The following is a 24,524-nucleotide window of genomic DNA, read 5'->3' as shown; positions in this document are numbered from 1 at the left end:
ATGCCAATTATATAAACTACACATTTGTTTTTATTCTAACACTGTGTAAGATGGATGAACACTGATGATTTTTCAGTTGCTTTTGATGAGAGATATATGTGTGACAGGAAAACTGACAAACTGATGAATTATATATTTTGTATCAGTCTTAATATTCTAGGATTCAGACAGGCTCAGACCATGGCTTTTGCTATTGATGAGATCAACAGAAATCCAAACCTACTTCCTAATGTGACTCTGGGATACAATCTTTATGATAACTGCCGCAAACTAGGAATTGGATAAAGTTCAAATTCATTGAAACCTGTGTGGTAACCCCTCCAGTGTTGGGAATTGTGGGTGATTCTTCCTCTACACGTACTATTGCCATCTCATCTTTCTTAAGTTTGTACAGAGTGCCAATGGTAAGTTTTCTCATCAGCATCAAATAATCATTTTACTGTTCATGCTTTCAGCCTTTGTAGGTTACACTATTTATCCTGTGCAGGTGAGTTACTTTTCAACTTGTTCCTGTTTGAGTGACCGAAAAAAGTTTCCATCCTTCTTCCGGACTATCCAAAGTGATGCTTTCCAAGTTAACAGACAGTATGCCATGCTGAAGCAGTGAGACAAATCTCAATGTGAAAATAATGGATACATTAAACTAAAATAAAATGCACATACAGTACACTTTTACAGCAGGTTTGCTCTTGACAGGACACTGAGGTCTGCACACTAATCTATAAATTATCTGTGTAATTAGGTATGTGCTATAATAAAGATTTTAAAACACTTTGGCTGGACCTGGGTTGGCCTGTTGGTCAGTGATGATGACTATGGACTCCATGCTGCCCGATCTTTCCAGTCTGACTTGACTGAGTCTGGTGAAGGTTGTCTGGCTTATGTGGAAGTTTTGTCTTCAAATGAGTTTGCTGAGTTTAAAAGGATTGTGGAAGTAAGTGTGGGCCCAGTAGTAATTGTCATGTATGAATTTACATGTGATGCATTTTAAAACACCACCCACATCACAATTTTTGTTATTTAGTCATTAACAGGTTTTGGCAAAGAAGATATAAGATATTTCATTTTTGTATTTTGGCTCTTGTATTTTGGCTCACAAATAAGTAATTTAATATGTAATTTTAGACAGGAGATACATGGGGACCCACGCAGGCAGGTGGAGGCAGCTTGGGGGGCTTTGCAGGCCCTAATTGATAAGTGCGCTCTGATGAGAATAGTGCGGTCACGTATGTGTTTCTTGTATTTCAGGTGGGAAACATAAATTAAGTTCATATTTCTTTTGTAAAATGTACAATTTCATGTATAAAAAGCGTCCTCAGTTGTACAAAACTAATTGATAAGTGCGCTCTGATGAGAATAGTGCGGTCACAGATGTGTTTCTTGTATTTCAGTGCATACGCATTAAAAGACAAACACCTAAACTCTCTCAAGCCCCATTTATCCGACCACAAGTGCTACATATTTTGGGGGCCCGTCCGGGATGGATAAAAACTTTTGAGAGTGTTTTCTATCGACGAAACAGCGGAGAACTTTCCCGACGGTCATGCGCATCAGCGAGGGAGGCGCGGCACCGCGACGCAAAGCAAGATGAGCCTGGAGGAGTACGCAGAGCACGTGTCACAGCAGCTCTGGACGCTGACACTGGAAGAGCTCAAAGACGTGTGCGCATGCGCCAAAGTTGATCCTGCCAAAGCAACGACAAGACAGCAAGTGATCAAAGCAGTTACAGAGGCAATGGACAACGTGATTGATATTGAGGATAATGAAGTGGCAGAAGGTTTTGTGAAAAGATTGTTGGACCTAACTAAAAATAGCCCAGTTCAAATAAATACATCAGAAAAGGAAAGCCCACATGAAGCTATATCTGCAACCAATCAAGCACATGAATCTCACAGGCTGAGTGACAGAATAAGCAATATTTCTCTGAGAAATGATCCCTCTGTATACTCGAACACCAGTGTGCCCAGAAGTAAGCTTCAAGAAATCACAATAAGGAGAGAATTCAAAATAAGTGGCCAGATTGGAGAAAGAGGACAAAAAGATAAATTCTCATTTACAAATCTAATCCACCAGATGGAAAGAGGTTTAGTCAAAGGGCACAGTGAAGATGAAGTGGTGGAAGCTGTAGTTAAGGCCATCAGCCCAGGTTTGAGTTTACGGGACGTGCTTGAAGTTAAGAGTGACCTTACATTACCACAGTTAAAGACAATATTGAAGGGACACTTTAAAAAGGACAGTTCAATGGATTTATATCATAAGTTGATGAACGTTACACAAGACACCCGTGAATCTCCCCAAAACGTCCTTTTTAGGGCAATAGAACTCAAAGAGAGACTTCTCCTAGCTTCCAAAGAATCAGGCTCAGGTGATCAGTACAGCCCAGAGGTGATTCAAAGAAAGTTTTTGAGGTCATTCAGCACAGGTCTCATAAGTGATCACATCAAGTTTCAGTTAAAGCCCTATCTGGATGATCTTACAGTTACAGATGAGATTCTCATTGATAAACTGAATGAAGCAGCTAGTGTAGAGTCAGAGCGCCAGTCTAAACAGCGCAAAAATGCTGTCAACAGAGCTCCCAAAGTAAATGAGCTTCACACAGAGACACAAGCAGAGTTGACTCACAGTAAGACAGTTTCAGAAATGAGAGTAGGAGTACAGGACCAAGCTGAAGTTGTCAGACCAAAGACACGCAAAACTCCAATACCTCCTAGCTCTCAGAGAGGCAAGCAGAATTATTTGAAACAGTAGAGAGGAAATGGCAGACATTAAGAAAAATCTGCAGGGCTATCACCAGCGGGTCACACCAAGTTTCAAGCACCCTCAATGTAAAGCATGTGCCGCTTGTGAGGAAAGTGGACAGGCAAATCAATGTGAACACTGTTTCAAGTGCGGATTAACCGGACACTTTTCAAGGGGGTGCAGAGGAACTTGGGGTGCAACGGATAAGCCAGGAACAGTTAATGTCAAACCCCACAAGGTGACGCCATCACCCATGTCATCAAAGAAGTCACCTGAGACTGAAAGTAAAATGCAAGAACTGCTACTGGAGAGAATTAAACAGCTTGAAGCACAGCTTGAGAACAGCAACAGGACACATCAAGGTTCTACTTACACCAATCCAATGTCCTCGCATCACCATGCCAAGCTGCGCGCTCTCATAGGCAAGGAATGTCTGGTGGACTGCTGTTTTGAGGGAGTGCCTACAAAAGCACTCTGGGACACTGGTTCACAGGTAACCATAGTCAATGAGAGCTGGCGTAGTACCTACCTCCCACACTTGGAGACTCGCGACCTACAGGAGCTTTTGGAAGAAGATGAGACACTTGTTGGTAAGGCAGCTAACCAAACCACCCTATCTCAGGATGGGTGGAGTTAAAATTCAAGCTCCATACTTCAAAACAAGGTGCACAGGAACTGTTAGCTCCAGTGTTGGTCTCAAATGAGCCAGGTGTTGCTGAGCCGCCCATAATAGGCTATAACATTATCGAGCAGTTAGTCAAAAATGGGATGGAGCAATACCCAGAGGTCACATCAGCAGCAGTGCAGGAAGCATTTTCACTTGATTGTACAAAGAAATGTTCATTCAATTGGTTAAGAAAAGTAATGAAGCTGTGAAAGAAGGAATAGTGAGAGTAGGACAACAAAGAGTAACTATCCCCCCAGGTGAAACTCAGTTGGTAAAATGTAGTGTGCGCAGATACTCCAGTGCAGCAGGACAGGATGCCTTGTTTGAACCAGTAGATAGCTCAAAGTGGCCTCATGGACTGACTTTATCAGAAGCAGCGATAGATGTGCCTAAAGTTTCGGTCCCTGTTACTAATGAGAGCAGTCGCAGCATTAGCCTAACAGCCCACACTATGATAGGCCAGCTCTAACAAGTGAAGGCTATCTATCCAGCTAGTGTACAACCATTGTTGACAGGGCAGGACAACACTGCTCACTACGCCAGTTCTGAAACTCACATGGACAGTCTAATTGCAGTTAAAGACAAAAAGGAGGAGCTGTGGGATCCGCCTGTGCCCCTGGACCATCTGACATCAGAGCAACAGGAGAAGGTACGTGCAGTATTAAGAGTGTCAAACCTTTTCGAAAGGAGATCAATATGTTGGCTGCATCCCATCATTAAAGTTAAAAATCAGGCTGGAAGACACCACCCCTGTAACACGTACATACACGTCAGTACCCAAACCGCTCCACAAGGAGGTGAAGGAATATTTAGAGGATCTTCTGAATCGAGGATGGATACAAAGGTCTCACTCTCCATATTCCTCACCACTTGTGTGTGTTCGTAAAAAGGATGGGACGCTGCACCTGTGTGTGGATTATAGAGAGTTAAACCTGAAGTCCATACCAGCTAGGCACCCAATCCCTCGTGTGCAAGACATCCTTAACAGCTTATGTGGCAGTGCCTGGTTTTCAGTACTGGACCAGGGAAAGGCCTACCATCAGGGGTTCCTTGAGGAGGAAAGCAGACCACTCACCGCCTTTATAACACCATGGGGCCTGTATGAGTGGGTAAGGATCCCCTTTGGCCTTTCCTCAGCCCCAGCAGAATTCCAGCGCAGCATGGAAGAGTGTCTAGCAGGGTTGAGAGATGAGACATGCCAGCCATATTTGGATAATAATCTGGTACACAGTAAGACATTTGAGGAACATCTACAAGATTTGAGAGCAGTACTACACCGCTATCAGCAGCATGGTGTCAAACTCACCCCAAAAAAGTGTGAGGTTTTTAAGAACAAGGTAAAGTTTCTGGGGAAGATTCTGTCCAAAGACGGTTACACTATGGACCCAAATGAACTGGCACCTGTGCAAGCTCTCAAAGAGAGAAAACCAACAAACGTCGGAGAACTGAGAAAGATCTTAGGGTTCATCTCATACTATCGGCCCTACATTCAAAACTTCTCTAGAATAGCCAAACCATTATACAGTTTGTTGTCAACTGAAGGCACACCAAAGACCTCCACACCAAAAACCACAACAAAAAGAACAAGCAGGAAAGCCGATTACATGGACTGAGCAACATCAGAGTGTGCTTTGTGAACTGATAGACTATCTACTGCATCCACCAATACTAGGCTACCCCGATTTTGAAAAACCTTTTGTGCTGCATTGTGATGCGTCACAAGAGGGCCTTGGAGCAGTACTCTATCAAAGACAGCAAGGTAAACTGGCAGTTATTGGTTATGGTTCCAGGACATTGACTCCCCCTGAAAAAAATTATAATTTGCATTCAGGCAAATTAGAATTTTTAGCAATGAAATGGGCAATGTGCGAGCGGTTCAGGGAGTACCTCTATTATGCACCATCATTTGTTGTCTACACCGACAATAATCCCCTCACCTATGTCTTGTCATCTGCAAAACGTAATGCGACAATGCATAGGTAGGTGGCCGAACTTTCAGATTTTGAATTCACTATTAAGTATCGGCCAGGTAGGTCTAATGGGGATGCAGACGGACGGACTATTGCGAATGCCACTTGACATGGACAAGTACATGCTAACATGTTCCAAAGAGGTAGAGCCAGATGTAATAGCTACCATCACACATGCTGTCCATGCAGAGTCACAAAGTCATACCCTATGGATGTGTCCGATAACAATCTCCACAGCGTGCACACAAAGTGAGCATGTGAGTTCCACAATAACCACCATCTCAGCGCAAGATCTAAAAAGAGCACAAGAAGAAGATCCAGTTTTTGAAAAAGTGAAAGACCACATCATGAAAAAGCAGTGGCCTTACAGTAAGGGCAGGGGGCAACGCAATGAGGTAACGGTACTGCAAAAAGAAAAGAAAAAAACTGTATATTGACAATAATGGACTCCTTTACAGAAAAACAGCAGCTGGTTCCCAATTGCTTCTTCCCAAGATTTTCCATCCACTGGTGTACAAAGAGCTACATGAAGAAATGGGTCATCTTGGGGTGGAGCGGACATTGGCCCTCATTCGTGAAAGGTTTTATTGGCCACACATGCAGAGGGACGTGGACCACTATGTGACCAATGTATGTAGTTGTCTCAAACGCAAACGACCGAACAAACCAACTAGGGCACCCTTGACCAGCATAGTGACAACCCATCCTTTCGAGCTTGTTTCAATAGACTTTCTTCATTTAGAGCTAAGTAAGGGTGGCTATGAATACATATTAGTAATCATGGACCATTTTACTAGGTTCGCCCAGGCCTATGCATGAAAAAACAAGTTGGCAAACACTGCAGCGGATAAGATTTTTGGAGATTATGTTCTCAAGTTTGGATTCCCTAGCAAGCTGCATCATGATCAAGGCAGGGAGTTTGCGAACAAGCTGTTTTACAAACTCAAGGAGTATTGTGGCATTCAGGGCTCGCACACAAGGCCTTACCACCCAGCCGGTAATGGCCAGGTAGAACGATTCAATCGAACACTGCTCTCCATGCTACGAAACCTGCCTGAAAAAGCTAAAGCTGACTGGAAGAGCTCCATGGATAAAGTGGTCCATGCGTACAACTGTACGTGCAATGAGGCGACAGGTTTTTCCCCTCATTACCTGCTCTTTGGTAGGAGCCCAAAGCTGCCCATTGGCCTGACCCCTGGTGGCGACAATGAAGAAAGCATGTCCCACAGTGAGTATGCTGACAAGTGGCACAAACAGATGTCAGAAGCTTATAAAATAGCCTCCAAAAGTGACAGTAAAGGACAGGCCCGAGCCAAGAACTGTTATGACAGGAAAGCTTACTGTGCAGAGCTACAACCAGGAAGCAGGGTGCTGGTACGCAACTTTTTTCAGTGAGGTGGCCGAGGGAAACTCCGGTCCTACTGGGAGGAGAAGGTTCATGTAATAGTGGAAAAGAAACCTGAGACTCCTGTTTATGTGATTAAACCTGAGAGAGGCCCAGGAAAGACATGCATCATTCATCGAAACTTGTTGCTGCCCTGTGACTATCTGCCCATTGAAGGAGATGTCATTGAAGAAATACCAAATACAAAGAAAAAGAGGTGTTTGAGAGACAACGAGAAGAATGTATCAAGTGCAGAGGATTCCGAGAATGAAGCTGAGTGGCAAGCCATCATCTCTAGGCCTACTAGAAACCAGCTGAGAGCAAACGCAGAGGAGTTCCACCCATAACCAACCCCTAGACACCAAGAACCGAGCATCGAGGAGGAACTCCCAGCACATCACTCTGGAGGTGCATCAGAAGGTCAGCTGAGCGGTGATGATGAGGCCAGTGTCGTGCAGGAGGAAACAGCGCCTGGTGAGGCTGATGACAGGCATGCAGCAGATGAGAGCCCAGCAATATCATCTGATGAAGCAGATGAGCCTGTGAGCTTGAGATCATATCCTTTCAGATACAGAAAGCCACCTCAGACACTTACATATGACACATTAGGTCATCCCTCTCTCACACATAGGAAAGCTTAAGAACTTTAATTGATTAGTTAATTGATTTACTTGTTGTACACTTGTTCAGTAAATGTTCTACCGTATGTACTTGAACCACACATCGGCAGCTTTTAGAATTTTTAGGACAAAGCACAGTTAAAACATCACATACAAGCATTTTACATTTATTTAGGTAATAGCCTTTAAAGCTTGTACAGTAGGTCACTGGTAGGAGTATATAAGAATAATCTTTCAGTGGAGGTACTTTGCCTGTAAATCAGAGCATATCCTTTAGATATCACTTGGCCAGTGGTGTCTGCTCGTGATCATGGTTGAAGAGGGAGATACACCATGTGATGAACTGTTGATGGACATCTGGTACCTTCTCGGCTGACTCCCACTCTTCCATGGCTCTGGAGTAGTTGAAGACTGGTATTTATGGACTGTGTAATGTTGGGACACCATTCATTTTGCAGGGGAGAGTGTGGGCCCAGTAGTAATTGTCATGTACGAATTTACATGTGATGCATTAGAAAACACCACCCACCTCACAATTTTTGTTATTTAGTCATTAACAGGTTTTGGCAAAGAAGATATAAGAAGATATTTTATTTTTGTATTTTGGCTCTTGTATTTTGGCTCACAATTCAGTAATTTAATATGTAATTTTAGACAGGAGATACATGGGGACCTGTTATGTGGGCCGCCAGAAGAGGAGGTACTGCTGGCCCAACACCAGAGGGCGCCCTGCCTGAAAGCGGGCTTCAGGCACCAGAGGGCACAGCCGCCTTCCTGGAACCCCTACGGACAGCTTTCAGTCATCACACCTCATCAGCTGTCATTCATCACCAATCATTCATCACCTTCTCCATAAAAGCCTGGCAGTGACACTACATCCCTGCCGAGAAATCATCTACCCGACAGGTAAACCTCTCAGCCATTATTGTGCCGTTTGCACATTTATTGTTTCTAAGTTTGGCAGTGTTAACCCTGTATACTCGCAGCTTGGAGCTGGGTGGTGGAAGTTGGAAGGAGTCGGCGTTTCCTACTCCTCACTTATCACTTAAGTATACTATTGGTGCTGCACATACTTAGCGTTCCTGTTTCCTGGGAGTGGTGGATTATTCCCTCAGGAAGGGACTGTGACTGACTTTTGCTGAACTGTTTGCTGGGTGTGCACACACCCACTTGATCTGTCTGTGCTTCCTGCCAGCAGTACCCGATCCGACAGCTGGAGGCGGTGGCCACCTGGGGACTCAGGACTTGGCGGCTCCGGTGTATTGCAGGTCTCCGCTGGCAGTGGAAATCGTGTGGGGCCCGACTCTTCTCTGGACAGGCGTCTCCTATCCTTGAGCCTGCCCACACGTCACCAACTGTTTAATTGACTGTTGTCTGGTGGTTGGCGCTCACTGCGGTATTGTATCACTTCCTGTTCCGGAGCACAGCGGTGTTTTGCTGTATCTGTTAGCTGTTTAATCTGCACAGTTAGATTGATCTAGTTAACTAGATAACAATTTGTTTCACATTGTTATCTTCACGTGCCTTAACTAAAGCACTCCCTCTGCTGAATCACCTCTAAATTATTTACACATTATTCACTTTGTGTGTTTTTAGGAATCCGCTAGCTTAGCGCAGCTACTAGCTCTTAGCCAATTTAGCATGGCGGCTTCTCCTGTCTCTCCTGCACTTTTCTGCTCTGGGTGTGAAATGTTTAGTTATTCCTCGGCCTCCTTTAGCAGTAATGGTACTTGTAATAAGTGTAGCTTATTCGTAGCTTTGGAGGCCAGGCTGGGCGAATTGGAGACTCGGCTCCGCACCGTGGAAAATTCTACAGCTAGCCAGGCCCCTGTAGTCGGTGCGGACCAAGGTAGCTTAACCGCCGTTAGTTTCCCTCTGGCAGATCCCGAGCAGCCGGGAAAGCAGGCCGACTGGGTGACTGTGAGGAGGAAGCGTAGCCCTAAACAGAAACCCCGTGTACACCGCCAACCCGTTCACATTTCTAACCGTTTTTCCCCACTCGACGACACACCCGCCGAGGATCAAACTCTGGTTATTGGCGACTCTGTTTTGAGAAATGTGAAGTTAGTGACACCAGCAACCATAGTCAATTGTCTTCCTGGGGCCAGAGCAGGCGACATTGAAGGAAATTTGAAACTGCTGGCTAAGGCTAAGCGTAAATTTGGTAAGATTGTAATTCACGTCGGCAGTAATGACACCCGGTTATGCCAATCAGAGGTCACTAAAATTAACATTGAATCGGTGTGTAACTTTGCAAAAACAATGTCGGACTCTGTAGTTTTCTCTGGGCCCCTCCCCAATTGGACCGGGAGTGACATGTTTAGCCGCATGTTCTCCTTGAATTGCTGTCTGTCTGAGTGGTGTCCAAAAAATGAGGTGGGCTTCATAGATAATTGGCAAAGCTTCTGGGAAAAACCTGGTCTTGTTAGGAGAGACGGCATCCATCCTACTTTGGATGGAGCAGCTCTCATTTCTAGAAATCTGGCCAATTTTCTTAAATCCTCCAAACCGTGACTATCCAGGGTTGGGACCAGGAAGCAGAGTTGTAGTCTTACACACCTCTCTGCAGCTTCTCTCCCCCTGCCATCCCCTCATTACCCCATCCACGTAGAGACGGTGTCTGCTCCCAGACCACCAATAACCAGTAAAAATCTATTTAAGCATAAAAATTAAAAAAGAAAAAATAATATAGCACCTTCAACTGCACCACAGACTAAAACAGTTAAATATGGTCTATTAAACATTAGGTCTCTCTCTTCTAAGTCCCTGTTAGTAAATGATATAATAATGGATCAACATATTGATTTATTCTGCCTTACAGAAACCTGGTTACAGCAGGATGAATATGTTAGTGTTGTGTGGGCCGCCAGAAGAGGAGGTACTGCTGGCCCACCACCAGAGGGCGCCCTGCCTGAAGTGCGGGCTTCAGGCACGAGAGGGCGCTGCCGCCACGGACACAGCCGGGGGTGACAGCTGTCACTCATTATCTCATGACAGCTGTCACCCATCTACACTTCATCATACTACTCCATAAAACCCGGACGTCATCTCCACCTCATTGCTGAGATATCATCTACCTGTGAAGGTAATTCTCTGCTAAACTGAAAACACTGACTAATAGTCTGAACTTCTTTGCAGCTGTTTTCCTGTAAGTGTTTCTTTATCTGTTATATGGCTGGGGGGGCCTGGCTGCCTTTTTGTTTCTGTCCTTTGCTTCTCCTTCCAGGTGGTTTGCATTTGGAACTGAGTGGCTGTGTTGCTGAGTTTATCAGGACCTCACCCTGATCACCTGAGGCTGATCACCTGCGGCTCATCAGGACTCACAGCTGTGGTGCATCTGCATGGATTGGAACATGGTGGCATTTAAGACTGGAGTGCACAGTGTGTATTTGCCAGAGACTCGACTTTGTGACCAGACGGGTGAGATCATCGTCTCGGGAGCCATCTCATCATCAATGGATGCAGAGAACGTCCAGGTTTAATGCACGGTCTGTGAAAGAGGAGGGGGTGAGGTCTCACACTCGTCAGCACACTTCCTGAGGTACGTTAGATTTTGTGACTAACATTTATACAGTCAGTAAATGTGGTGTCCCTCACACCTTTATGATATTGAGCTGTATGTTAGTCATGTATCGACTTCCACTGCAGTGGAGTTTTGTGAACTGGATGTTCCATGCCTGCAGGTTGGGAAGTTGATTAGTAATCAAGCCAGGAAGTGTTTGCTGTTTGTACACCTTTAAGTGTTCTCTCTGTGTGTAGAGTGTGGACTCACATAATGGTTCCTTCTTTCACAGACTCGGTTTGTTGCGGCCACCTGGGGGGTGTCGGCGGGGTCCTTGAGTCCGAACAGCTTCTGGCTCCGGACCGTTAGCGCTGCTGGGAGCGCACCACGCCAGACCGCACTTTCTTTTGTATTTTTATGTATCACTGTTATGTATTAAATTCAGTTAGCCTTTGTACCGTGCTCTGCTTATTTCATACTGGGTCCTTCAAACGCTGGTCGGTTCTCCGAGCTGCGTCCGACACATAACATTATCTGTGGGATTGGCGTTTGGTGTGATCGGCGACGGCTTCGCTTCACACTCCAACCAGATAAGTGGTTAACAGGAGCTGCACGAGTGTGTGATTAGAGGTGGAGGTGACTTTCCACCTTCTGACTGTTTTTGTTACTGGGTGTGCACACACCCACATCTCACTGTTTGTGCTCCTCACCAGCAGCACCAGATCCGACAGTCGGGGACGGTGATCACCTGGGAATTCGGGACTTGGCGGCTCCAGTATTCACCAGGTTCGGTGGCGGCGGAAATCGTGTGGTTCCGGCTCTTCTCAGGACAGACGTCTTCTATCCTCGAGCCTGCCCACACGTCACCTTTGTGTATTGACCGCTATCATATTCTGAGATTGTCTGTATAGTCGTTGTGCACATTCACAACATTAAATTGTTACCTTTTGGCTCATCTATTGACCGTTCATTTGCGCCCCCTGTTGTGGGTCCGTGTCACTACACTTTCCCCAACAGGATATCTCGGCCAATGTCATGGATCCCGAGGGGCGTCAACCATCTGTTGGACATCCAATGGAAGAGCAGGGTGCACAGGCGTCAGCTGGAGGCGTGATTGGTGAGTTGCAGCATATCCTCACCGCCTTTACCGCTCGGATGGACCTGATGACCGAGCAAAACATCATCCTTAATCGCAGGATGGAGGCTCTCACCGCGCAGGTGGAAGCGCGCGCTCAGGACGCTGCTGCAGCTCCTCCTCCTGCCGACCCGATGCCGAATACAGACGTTCCACTGGTCATTCAACGACCCCCCCCACCATCCCCTGAAGCATACATAAGCCCCCCAGAGCCGTACGGCGGTTGTGTGGAGATGTGCGCGGACTTTCTTATGCAGTGTTCGCTCGTCTTTGCACAACGTCCCGTGATGTACGCGTCTGACTCCAGCAAGGTGGCTTACGTGATTAATTTGCTTCGGGGTGAGGCACGCGCTTGGGCTACAGCGCTTTGGGAGCAAGGTTCACGGCTCCTTACCACTTATACTGGGTTTGTGAGGGAGCTCAGGACCGTTTTTGATCACCCTAACAGAGGCGACACCGCGTCTACCGTGCTGCTGTCAATGAGACAGGGGCGTCGGAGCGCAGCCGAATATGCAGTCGACTTCCACATCATGGCTGCGAGGTCCGGCTGGAATATGACTGCGCTCCGCGCCGCCTTCATAAACGGACTATCGTCGGTCCTGAAGGAGCACCTGGTGGCTAAGGAGGAACCGCGGGATTTGGCTGAGCTTATCGATTTGGTTATATGGTTGGACAATCAGTTAGAAGAACGCCGACGGGAGCGAGGCGAAGGGCGTGGTCAGGCACAAGCCGTCCCTCTTCCTCCCGGGTCCAAAAGGGAGCCGTCTTCCCCACGCTCCACAGCCACAGCGCTACATGTGGCTACAGCTCCCCCTGCTGACGGTGCTAGGGACACGAGCAGGGCCACATTCAGACAGAGGAGGCTGGTCCGTGGGGAGTGCTTTGTCTGCGGCTCGAGTGAGCATCAGCAGAGAGACTGCCTCAAACGGTCAAAACACAAATGCCCGCCCTTAGAGACTGGGCTGAGGGGGGGTCAAAACATTCACGTGGGTCATACACATCTGTCAACATGACTCCCAGTTAAAATCCTGAGCGGGGATTTAACCCTTCAAACCCCAGCACTGGTGGACACGGGGTCAGAAGGGAATCTGTTGGATAGCAGATGGGCAAGGGAGGTAGGGCTCCCTCTGGTGGCGCTTTCTTCGCCAGTGAAGGTGCGAGCACTAGATGGCACTCTTCTCCCTTTTATCACACACAAGACACTACGTGTAACCCTGGTAGTGTCTGGGAATCACCGGGAGGAGATTGAGTTTTTTGTAACTCCTTCTACCTCCCGCGTGATTTTGGGCTTCCCATGGATGATTAAACACAATCCCCAGATTGATTGGCCGTCTGGGGTTGTGACTCAGTGGAGCGAAACCTGCCACCGGAATTGTTTAGGATCCTCGGTTCCTCCCGGTGTAAATGCTAATGAGGAGGTTAAAGTCCCTCCCAATCTGACGGCGGTGCCGGTTGAGTACCACGATCTTGCTGACGTCTTCAGCAAGGATCTGGCGCTCACCCTTCCCCGCACCGTCCGTACGATTGTGCCATTGATTTGGTCCCGGGCGCTGAGTACCCGTCCAGCAGGCTGTACATCCTCTCACGTCCTGAGCGCAAATCAATGGAGACCTACATCCGGGACTCATTAGCTGCCAGGCTGATCCAGAATTCCACCTCCCCGATGGGTGCAGGTTTCTTTTTTGTGGGCAAGAAAGACGGCAGATTCCGTCCATGCATTGATTACAGGGGGCTGAACGACATAACGGTTCGCAATCGATACCCTTTACCCCTGTTGGATTCAGTGTTCACGCCCCTGCATGGAGCCCAAATTTTCACCAAACTGGACCTTAGGAATGCATATCACCTGGTTCGGATCCGGAAGGGAGACGAATGGAAGACGGCATTTAACACCCCATTAGGTCATTTTGAGTACCTGGTCATGCCGTTCGGCCTCACCACGCCCCCGCGACGTTCCAAGCTTTGGTAAATGACGTCTTGCGGGACTTCCTGCACCGATTCATCTTCGTATATCTGGATGACATACTCTTTTCCCCGGACCCTAGCATGTACGTCAGGTCCTGCAGCGGTTGTTGGAGAACCGGCTGTTTGTGAAGGGCGAGAAGTGTGAGTTTCACCGCACCTCTTTGTCCTTCCTGGGGTTCATCATCTCCTCCAACTCCGTCGCCCCTGATCCGGCCAAGGTTGCGGCGGTGAGAGATTGGCCACAACCAACAAGCCGTAGGAAGCTGCAACAGTTCCTCGGCTTTGCAAATTTATACAGGAGGTTCATTAAGGGCTACAGTCAGGTAGTTAGCCCCCTGACAGCCCTGACCTCTCCAAAAGTCCCCTTCACCTGGTCGGATCGGTGCGAAGCCGCGTTCAAGGAGTTAAAACGCCGGTTCTCGTCTGCACCAGTTCTGGTGCAGCCCGACCCTAGCCGCCAGTTTGTGGTTGAAGTGGACGCCTCTGACTCAGGGATAGGAGCCGTGCTATCCCAGAGCGGGGAGACCGATAAGGTTCTTCACACGTGTGCCTACTTTTCTCGCAGGTTGACCCCCGCTGAACAGAACTATGACGTCGGCAATCGAGAACTCCTTGCGGTGAAAGAGGCTCTTGAGGAGTGGAGACCCTGTTGGAGGGAGCGTCTGTGCTGTTCACGGTTTTCACTGACCATCGGAACCTGGAGTATATCAGGACCGCCAAGCGGCTGAACCCCAGGCAAGCCCGCTGGTCACTGTTCTTCGGACATTTTGACTTCCGGATCACCTTTCGCCCCGGGACCAAGAACCAGAGATCGGATGCCTTGTCCCGGGTACACGAAGACGAAGTCAAAACTGTGCTGTCGGATCCACCGGAGCCCAGCATTCCGGAGTCCACTATCGTGGCCACCCTCACCTGGGACGTGGAGAAGACCGTCCGGGAGGCCCTGGCATGGAGCCCGGACCCCGGAACTGGTCCGAAGAATCGTATGTACGTCCCACCAGAAGCCAGAGCTGCAGTCTTGGATTTCTGTCATGGTTCCAAGCTCTCCTGTCATCCAGGGGTGCGAAGGACCGTGGCAGTTGTCCGGCAGCGCTTCTGGTGGGCATCTATGGAGGCCGACGTCCGGGAGTATATCCAGGCCTGCACCACCTGTGCCAGGGGCAAGGCAGACCACAAAAGGTCCCAAGGACTTCTACAGCTGCTTCCTGTGCCTCATCGCCCCTGGTCCCATATCGGCTTGGATTTTGTCACGGGCCTCCCGCCGTCCCAGGGCAACACCACCATCCTCACGATAGTGGACCGATTCTCCAAGGCGGCCCACTTCGTGGCCCTCCCAAAGCTCCCAACGGCCCAGGAGACAGCAGACCTCCTGGTCCACCACGTCGTCCGTCTGCATGGGATACCAACTGACGTAGTCTCGGATCGTGGTCCCCAGTTTACCTCTCAAGTCTGGAGGAGTTTCTGCAGAGAACTGGGGGCCACCATGAGCCTCTCGTCCGGGTACCACCCACAGACGAACGGACAGGCAGAACGGGCCAACCAAGAGTTGGAACAGACCCTCCGCTGTGTGACATCCGCGCACCCGACGGCCTGGAGTAACCATCTGGCCCGGATCGAGTATGCACATAACAGCCAGGTGTCTTCTGCCACTGGCCTCTCCCCATTTGAGGTGTGTCTGGGGTACCAGCCCCCATTGTTTCCAGTGGTGGAGTGAGAGGTCGGTGTGCCCTCAGTCCAGGCCCACCTGCGGAGGTGCCGTCGGGTGTGGCGCACCGCCCGTTCTGCCTTGTTAAAGGCCCGGACGAGGGCTAAGGCCCATGCAGACCACCGGCGGTCCCCAGCCCCTGCATACCAGCCCGGGCAGGAGGTGTGGTTATCAACCAAGGACATTCCCCTGCAGGTGGACTCCCCCAAACTGATGGACAGGTTCACTGGACCATTCAAGATCGTCAAAATCCTCAGTCCTGCTGCAGTGAAGCTCCAGCTCCCGGCTTCACTGTGGATCCACCCTGTTTTTCATGTCTCCCGGCTTAAACCACACCTCATCTCACCCCTCAGTGCTCCCGGTCCGGCGCCGCCTCCTGCCCAGATCATCGACGGGGAGCCGGCTTGGACAGTGCGCCGGCTCCTGGACGTCCGTCGAATGGGCCGGGGGTTCCAGTATTTGGTGGACTGGGAGGGGTATGGACCCGAAGAATGCTCCTGGGTGAAGAGAAGCTTCATCCTGGACCCGGCCCTCCTGGCAGATTTCTACCACCGACACCCGGATAAACCTGATCGGGCGTAAGGAGGCGCCCGTTGAGGGGGGGGTCCTGTTGTGTGGGCCGCCAGAAGAGGAGGTACTGCTGGCCCACCACCAGAGGGCGCCCTGCCTGAAGTGCGGGCTTCAGGCACGAGAGGGCGCTGCCGCCACGGACACAGCCGGGGGTGACAGCTGTCACTCATTATCTCATGACAGCTGTCACCCATCTACACTTCATCATACTACTCCATAAAACCCGGACGTCATCTCCACCTCATTGCCGAGATATCATCTACCTGTGAAGGTAATTCTCTGCTAAACTGAAAACACTGACTAATAGTCTGAACTTCTTTGCAGCTGTTTTCCTGTAAGTGTTTCTTTATCTGTGGGATTGGAGTTTGGTGTGATCAGCGACGGCTTCGTTTCACACTCCAACCAGATAAGTGGTTAACAGGAGCTGCACGAGTGTGTGATTAGAGGTGGAGGTGACTTTCCACTTTCTGACTGTTTTTGTTACTGGGTGTGCACACACCCACATCTCACTGTTTGTGCTCCTCACCAGCAGTACCAGATCCGACATTCGGGGACGGTGATCACCTGGGAATTCGGGACTTGGCGGCTCCAGTATTCACCAGGTTCGGTGGCGGCGGAAATCGTGTGGTTCCGGCTCTTCTCAGAATAGACGTCTTCTATCCTCGAGCCTGCCCACACGTCACCTTTGTGTATTGACCGCTATCATATTCTGAGATTGTCTGTATAGTCGTTGTGCACATTCACAACATTAAATTGTTACCTTTTGGCTCTTCTATTGACTGTTCATTTGCGCCCCCTGTTGTGGGTCCGTGTCACTACACTTTCCCCAACAGTTAGTTTAAATGAGTCAACACCCCTGAGTCACACTAACTGCCACAACACTCGTAGCACGGGCCGAGGTGGAGGATTAGCACCAATCTTCCATTCCAGCTTATTAATTAATCAAAAACCCAGACAGAGCTTTAATTCATTTGAAAGCTTGACTCTTAGTCTTGTCCATCCAAATTGGAAGTCCCAAAAACCAGTTTTATTTGTTATTATCTATCGTCCACCTGGTCGTTACTGTGAGTTTCTCTGTGAATTTTCAGACCTTTTGTCTGACTTAGTGCTTAGCTCAGATAAGATAATTATAGTGGGCAATTTTAACATCCACACAGATGCTGAGAATGACAGCCTCAACACTGCATTTAATCTATTGTTAGACTCAATTGGCTTTGCTCAAAATGTAAATGAGTCCACCCACCACTTTAATCATATCTTAGATCTTGTTCTGACTTATGGTATGGAAATTGAAGACTTAACAGTATTCCCTGAAAACTCCCTTCTGTCTGATCATTTCTTAATAACATTTACATTTACTCTGATGGACTACCCAGCAGTGGGGAATAAGTTTCATTACACTAGAAGTCTTTCAGAAAGCGCTGTAACTAGGTTTAAGGATATGATTCCTTCTTTATGTTCTCTAATGCCATATACCAACACAGTGCAGAGTAGCTACCTAAACTCTGTAAGTGAGATAGAGTATCTCGTCAATAGTTTTACATCCTCATTGAAGACAACTTTGGATGCTGTAACTCCTCTGAAAAAGAGAGCTTAAAGCAGATAACCCGTAAGTTGGAGAGGAAATGGCGTCTCACTAATTTAGAAGATCTTCACTTAGCCTGGAAAAAGAGTCTGTTGCTCTATAAAAAAAAAGCCCTCCGTAAAGCTAGGACATCTTTAGAGGGCTGACAAAGAGTCAGAGCTCTATTGAGCAAGGTATTCCTTTAACTTTAACTAGTAATGACTTCATGACTTTCTTTGCTAATGAAATTTTAACTATTAGAGAAAAAATTACTCATAACCATCCCAAAGACGTATCGTTATCTTTGGCTGCTTTCAGTGATGCCGGTATTTGGTTAGACTCTTTCTCTCCGATTGTTCTGTCTGAGTTATTTTCATTAGTTACTTCCTCCAAACCATCAACATGTCTATTAGACCCCATTCCTACCAGGCTGCTCAAGGAAGCTCTGCCATTATTTAATGCTTCGATCTTAAATATGATCAATCTGTCTTTATTAGTTGGCTATGTACCACAGGCTTTTAAGGTGGCAATAATTAAACCATTACTTAAAAAGCCATCGCTTGACCCAGCTATCTTAGCTAATTATAGGCCAATCTCCAACCTTCCTTTTCTCTCAAAAATTCTTGAAAGGGTAGTTGTAAAACAGCTAACTGATCATCTGCAGAGGAATGGTCTATTTGAAGAGTTTCAGTCAGGTTTTAGAATTCATCATAGTACAGAAACAGCATTAGTGAAGGTTACAAATGATCTTCTTATGGCCTCAGACAGTGCACTCATCTCTGTGCTTGTTCTGTTAGACCTCAGTGCTGCTTTTGACACTGTTGACCATAAAATTTTATTACAGAGATTAGAGCATGCCATAGGTATTAAAGGCACTGCGCTGCGGTGGTTTGAATCATATTTATCTAATAGATTACAATTTGTTCATGTAAATGGGGAATCGTCTTCACAGACTAAGGTTAATTATGGAGTTCCACAAGGTTCTGTGCTAGGACCAATTTTATTCACTTTATACATGCTTCCCTTAGGCAGTATTATTAGACGGCATTGCTTAAATTTTCATTGTTACGCAGATGATACCCAGCTTTATCTATCCATGAAGCCAGAGGACACACACCAATTAGCTAAACTGCAGGATTGTCTTACAGACATAAAGACATGGATGACCTCTAATTTCCTGCTTTTAAACTCAGATAAAACTGAAGTTATTGTACTTGGCCCTGCAAATCTTAGAAACATGGTGTCTAACCAGATCCTTACTCTGGGTGGCATTACCCTGATGTCTAGTAATACTGTGAGAAATCTTGAGTCATTTTTGATCAGGATATGTCATTCAATGTGCATATTAAACAAATATGTAGGACTGCTTTTTTGCATTTACGCAATATCTCTAAAATTAGAAAAGTCTTGTCTCAGAGTGATGCTGAAAAACTAATTCATGCATTTATTTCCTCTAGGCTGGACTATTGTAATTCATTATTATCAGGTTGTCCTAAAAGTTCCCTGAAAAGCCTTCAGTTAATTCAAAATGCTGCAGCTAGAGTACTAACAGGGACTAGAAGGAGAGAGCATATTTCACCCATATTTGCCTCTCTTCATTGGCTTCCTGTTAATTCTAGAATAGAATTTAAAATTCTTCTTCTTACTTATAAGGTTTTGAATAATCAGGTCCCATTTTATCTTAGGGACTTCATAGTACCATATCACCCCAATAGAGCGCTTCGCTCTCAGACTGCAGGCTTACTTGTAGTTCCTAGGGTTTGTAAGAGTAGAATGGGAGGCAGAGCCTTCAGCTTTCAGGCTCCTCTCCTGTGGAACCAGCTCCCAATTCAGATCAGGGAGACAGACACCCTCTCTACTTTTAAGATTAGGCTTAAAACTTTCCTTTTTGCTAAAGCTTATAGTTAGGGCTGGATCAGGTGACCCTGAACCATTCCTTAGTTATGCTGCTATAGACTTAGACTGCTGGGGGGTTCCCATGATGCACTGAGTGTTTCTTTCTCTTTTTGCTCTGTATGCACCACTCTGCATTTAACCATTAGTGATTGATCTCTGCTCCCCTCCACAGCATGTCTTTTTCCTGGTTCTCTCCCTCAGCCCCAACCAGTCCCAGCAGAGGACTGCCCCTCCCTGAGCCTGGTTCTGCTGGAGGTTTCTTCCTGTTAAAAGGGAGTTTTTCCTTCCCACTGTCGCCAAGTGCTTGCTCACAGGGGGTCGTTTTGACCGTTGGGGTTTTTACGTAATTATTGTATGGCCTTGCCTTACAATATAAAGCGCCTTGGGGCAACTGTTTGTTGTGATTTGGCGCTATATAAATAAAATTGATTGATTGATTTAAAGTCGTATCTGTATACCGTTGTGCACATTTCACAACATTAAATTATCTTTTGCATTTCCATTGTCCGTTCATTTACGCCCCCTGTTGTGGGTCCGTGTCACTACACTTTCCCAACAGGGACCCACGCAAGCAGGTGGAGGCAGCTTGGGGGGCTTTGCAGGCCCTAATTGATAAGTGCGCTTTGATGAGAATAGTGCGGTCACGGATGTGTTTCTTGTATTTCAGGTGGGAAAAACATAAATTAAGTTCATATTTCTTTTGTAAAATGTACAATTTTATGTATAAAAAGCGACCTCAGTTGTACAAAACTAATTGATAAGTGTGCTCTGATGAGAATAGTGCGGTCACGGATGTGTTTCTTGTATTTCAGTGCATACGGCATTAAAAGACGAACACCTAAACTCTCTCAAGCCCCATTTATCCGACCACAAGTGCTACATAATGAAGAAATCAACAGCTCCTGTCGTGATTGCATTTTCACATGAGAGTGAAATGATTCGAATCATGGAAGAGGTTAGATTTAAGATACATCTTAATTTAAGAATATGCCTTTTAAAGAATCAGAAAAAAACTATAAATCGCAGTAATAATGGCATTTTCATAAAAAGTGAGCCTGTGCTGCAACTGTTAAATTCACTGTACATGTTGTAAAATTGTTGTTTTTCCATCAACAAATAAATTCATTCATTTTTATTTTTGGTGGGGCCCTGACAAAATGAGTTCACAGAACTTTAATCATGACATGATTTATAGCAAAACAGAAAATGTTATGAATGTTGTGTGACACAATGTACAGGTGATAAAGCAGAATGTGTCTGCAGTGGATTGCCAGTGAAGCTTTTACCCCATCTGCAGTGTTACAGACCCCCAAACTCATAAAATGCCTGAGAGGAACTCTGGGTATTGCCATCCAACGAGGAGAAATTCCAGGTCTAAAGGAGTTCCTGTTAAAAATACATCCTGGCCAACACCACAACAACAGCTATGGACATAATGTGATGAGACATGATTCTTACATTGTGGCATTAAATTGCAGTGTGACATTTTTGGTGGGGTTCTGTGTTTCAATTAACTGTACGAGGTCTGTTAAAAAAGTATCGTACCTTTTTATTTTTTTCAAAACTATATGGATTTGATTCATATGTTTTTACTTCAGCCAAGCTTGAACCTTCGTGCGCATGCGTGAGTTTTTCCACGCCTGTCAGTTGTGTCATTCGCCTGTGGGCAGGCTTTGAGCGAGCACTGCTCCACCCCTCTCATCATTGTTTCATTGCGAGGAAATGGCGGAATGATTTGGGCTTTTTTTCCATCAGAATTTTTTCAGAAACTGTTAGAGACAGGCAGCTGGAAACCATTCGAAAAATTCATCTGGCTTTCGGTGAAAATTTTACAGGCTTCACAGAGAATAAGGAGTGTTACTACAGCTTTAAGGACGACCCACAATGGCGCACAGCGTGCCGTACTCCGAGCCGCCATAGAGAGGCAGAAACCACCACATCATTTCTAAACGGATTGCTGTGTTGAGCCAGGACCGTCGTGTGCAATTTCTCTGGTTATCACAAGAGCTGGACATCAGCCATTTTCTGGCAGATTTCACTTTTAACAAGAGATTTTTGTCATGGAAAGCCGCACGGACGCTTCGCGCGTCACGACCGATTCGCTGATGAAGCGAGACAAAGGAACACCTCTATTTTGGAGTGTTAGAGGACAAATTGGGACAAGCCCAGCTCTCTACAATTTCTCTTATACTCACTCGACTGGTAAGCACTGAAAGCCGAGATAGTCATGTCCCAACTTGTCCTCTAACACTCCGAAACTCCATTTGTAATGCACTTTTTTCAACATTATGTTCATTTGTTAAATACGATGGCAAACTAAAGCTCCTGCCAATTAAATCCCTTAACACTTTCCACATTCCTTTAATATTATTTTTGTTTTTCATTAACAAATTTGTATAATACTTTTTTTTTTTGCATACCTGATAATAGAAGTCAATTTGTTTTTATAGGCCTTATATCGCTTTTGAGCATTTAATGTCAGATATTTTAAAAAGTCTCAATAAAGTTTCTTTTTTTGCAGGATTTTAATATACCCTTTGATATCCAAGGTTTATCACTACATCTTGTTCTAACTTGCAAGTTTTTAGGGGGCAATTTTGATTATATAACCATAAATACTTTTGTAAAAATAACTGTCTGAAAAAGAACACAGCATTCCAAGAAAAATGCTTGCAACCTACAGTAAAATTTGGATGTGGTTCCATCATGTTGTGGGGCTGTGTGGCCAGTGCAGGTACTTGGAATCTTGTTAAAGTTGAGGGTCTCATGGATTCCAGTCAATATCAGCAGATTCTTGAGAACAATGTTCATGAATCATTGACAAAGTTGAAGTTGAGCCGGAGCTGGATCTTTCAACAAGACAACAACCCTAAACACAGCTCAAAATCTACTCAGGCATTCATGCAGACAAACAAGTACAGTGTTCTAGAATGGCCATCTCAGTCCCCAGACCTGAATATTATTGAAAATCTGTGGTATGATTTTAAGCGGGGTGTCCATGCTCGGAAATCAACAAACCTGAGATGTTTTGTAAAGAAGAATGGTCCAAAATACCTTCAACCAGAATCCATACTTTCACTCCAAGCTATGGGAAGCGTTTAGGGGTTATTTCTGCAAATGGGAGATCTACTAAATATTGATGTATTTTGTTTTTCTGTTGGGGTGCCCAAATTTATGCACCTGCCTAATTTTGTTTAAAGAGTTATTGCACACTTTCTGTAAATCCTATAAACCTTTCACTTCTCAGATGTCACTGTGCATGTCTGTTATATGATATATTTAACTGAAATTACTGATCCAAACAACCAATGATTTATAAAGGAAAATCATAAAATCATCAGTAAAACAGCTTGTTTTCTTAAAATGCTGTGTTTCAATGTAATGCATTTTCATCTCTTAGAGGATTGACTACTTTAACCCTAAGTTATTTTCTGTTTCTTATTTTATTTTGTACAGCTTGTGCATTACTTGCAAAACGTCAATTTCACCACATCGTCTGGTGACTAGGTGTTACTTGATGAGAATGGTGATGCCTTACCAATCTATGACATTGATAACTGGCAGTGGTTCCCTGATGGAACAATAAAGGTTCGGAATGTGGGCGTGGTTCAGAAGTTAGCCTGGAAAGGAGAAGAGCTTAAACTTGAAGAAGACAAAATCTTCTGGAACTGGCAATTGAAAGAGGTCACAGGTCATGTTAACTTTTTATGGAAAAACTAACAGTCTGAAATGGTACAGAATAAAAACATTTCTTATATTTCTGTAGCCACCCCAATCAGTGTGTAGCAAAAGCTGTCCACCTGGCACCCGCATGGCAAGAAAGAAAGGCGAGCCAATATGCTGTTTTGACTGTGTGCCATGTTCTGAGGGAAGATCAGCAATGAGACCGGTTGGTGTTTAAAACATAATAATAAAAAAAAGACTGCAGCTTTCCTATAAGACTAAAATTTAAATTCATTTTCTCTTTAGGCTCAATGGATTGCACCAGTTGTCCAGAGGACTTTTGGCCTAATCCCCAGTGTAACCAATGTGTTCCTAAAGGAATTGAGTTCCTGTCCTATCATGAGCCTCTGGGTATCTGCTTGACTGCTGCCTCATTGCTGGGGACATTTATCTGTGCTGTTGTTCTGGGGATCTTCACATATTATCGCAGTACACCAATAGTATGAGCCAACAATTCAGAACTGAGCTTCCTGCTCATAATTTCACTAAAGCTGTGCTTCCTGTGCTCACTGCTGTTCATCGGCCGGCCTCAGATGTGGACATTTCAGCTGAGGCATGCAGCGTTTGGGATCAGCTTTGTGTTTTGTGTCTCATGTATCCTGGTAAAAACCATGGTGGTTGTGGCTGTGTTTAAGTCCTCCAAACCAGGAGGTGGAGCCAAATTGAAATGGTTTGGTGCCAGACAACAGAGAGGGACAGTTCTGGCTTTGAGTTCTGTCCAGGCAGTAAATGTGAATGTGTTGTTGACTCCACAGCTGGTTTTGCAGTGTTATTGGGTTATATCGGCTTTCTGGCTGTCCTCAGCTTCCTGCTTGCATTTCTGGCCAGGAATCTTCCTGACAGTTTTAATGAGGCTAAACTCATCACTTTCAGCATGCTGATATTCTGTGCTGTGTGGGTGGCTTTTGTCCCAACTTATATCAGCTCTCCTGGTAAATACGTAGATGCAGTAGAAGTATTTGCCATCCTGGCATCCAGTTTTGGCCTCTTGGTTGCACTATTTGGACCCAAATGTTACATTATCCTCTTAAGACCAGATAAAAACACAAAGAAGGCAATCATGAGCCGAGGTATTGAGACTTAA

General features: G+C 45.9%; 1 pseudogene; it reads left to right on the top strand.

Moving 5' to 3' along the window:
- The first annotated feature begins 156 nt into the window (after positions 1-156).
- On the top strand, positions 157-24,524 carry LOC117508972 (annotated as a pseudogene).

The sequence above is a fragment of the Thalassophryne amazonica genome, chromosome 4 (genome assembly GCF_902500255.1).
Source record: "Thalassophryne amazonica chromosome 4, fThaAma1.1, whole genome shotgun sequence".
Lineage (NCBI taxonomy): Eukaryota > Metazoa > Chordata > Actinopteri > Batrachoidiformes > Batrachoididae > Thalassophryne > Thalassophryne amazonica.
Note: the sequence above shows the minus strand (reverse complement) of the source record. Positions and strands in the feature narration are given on the sequence as shown.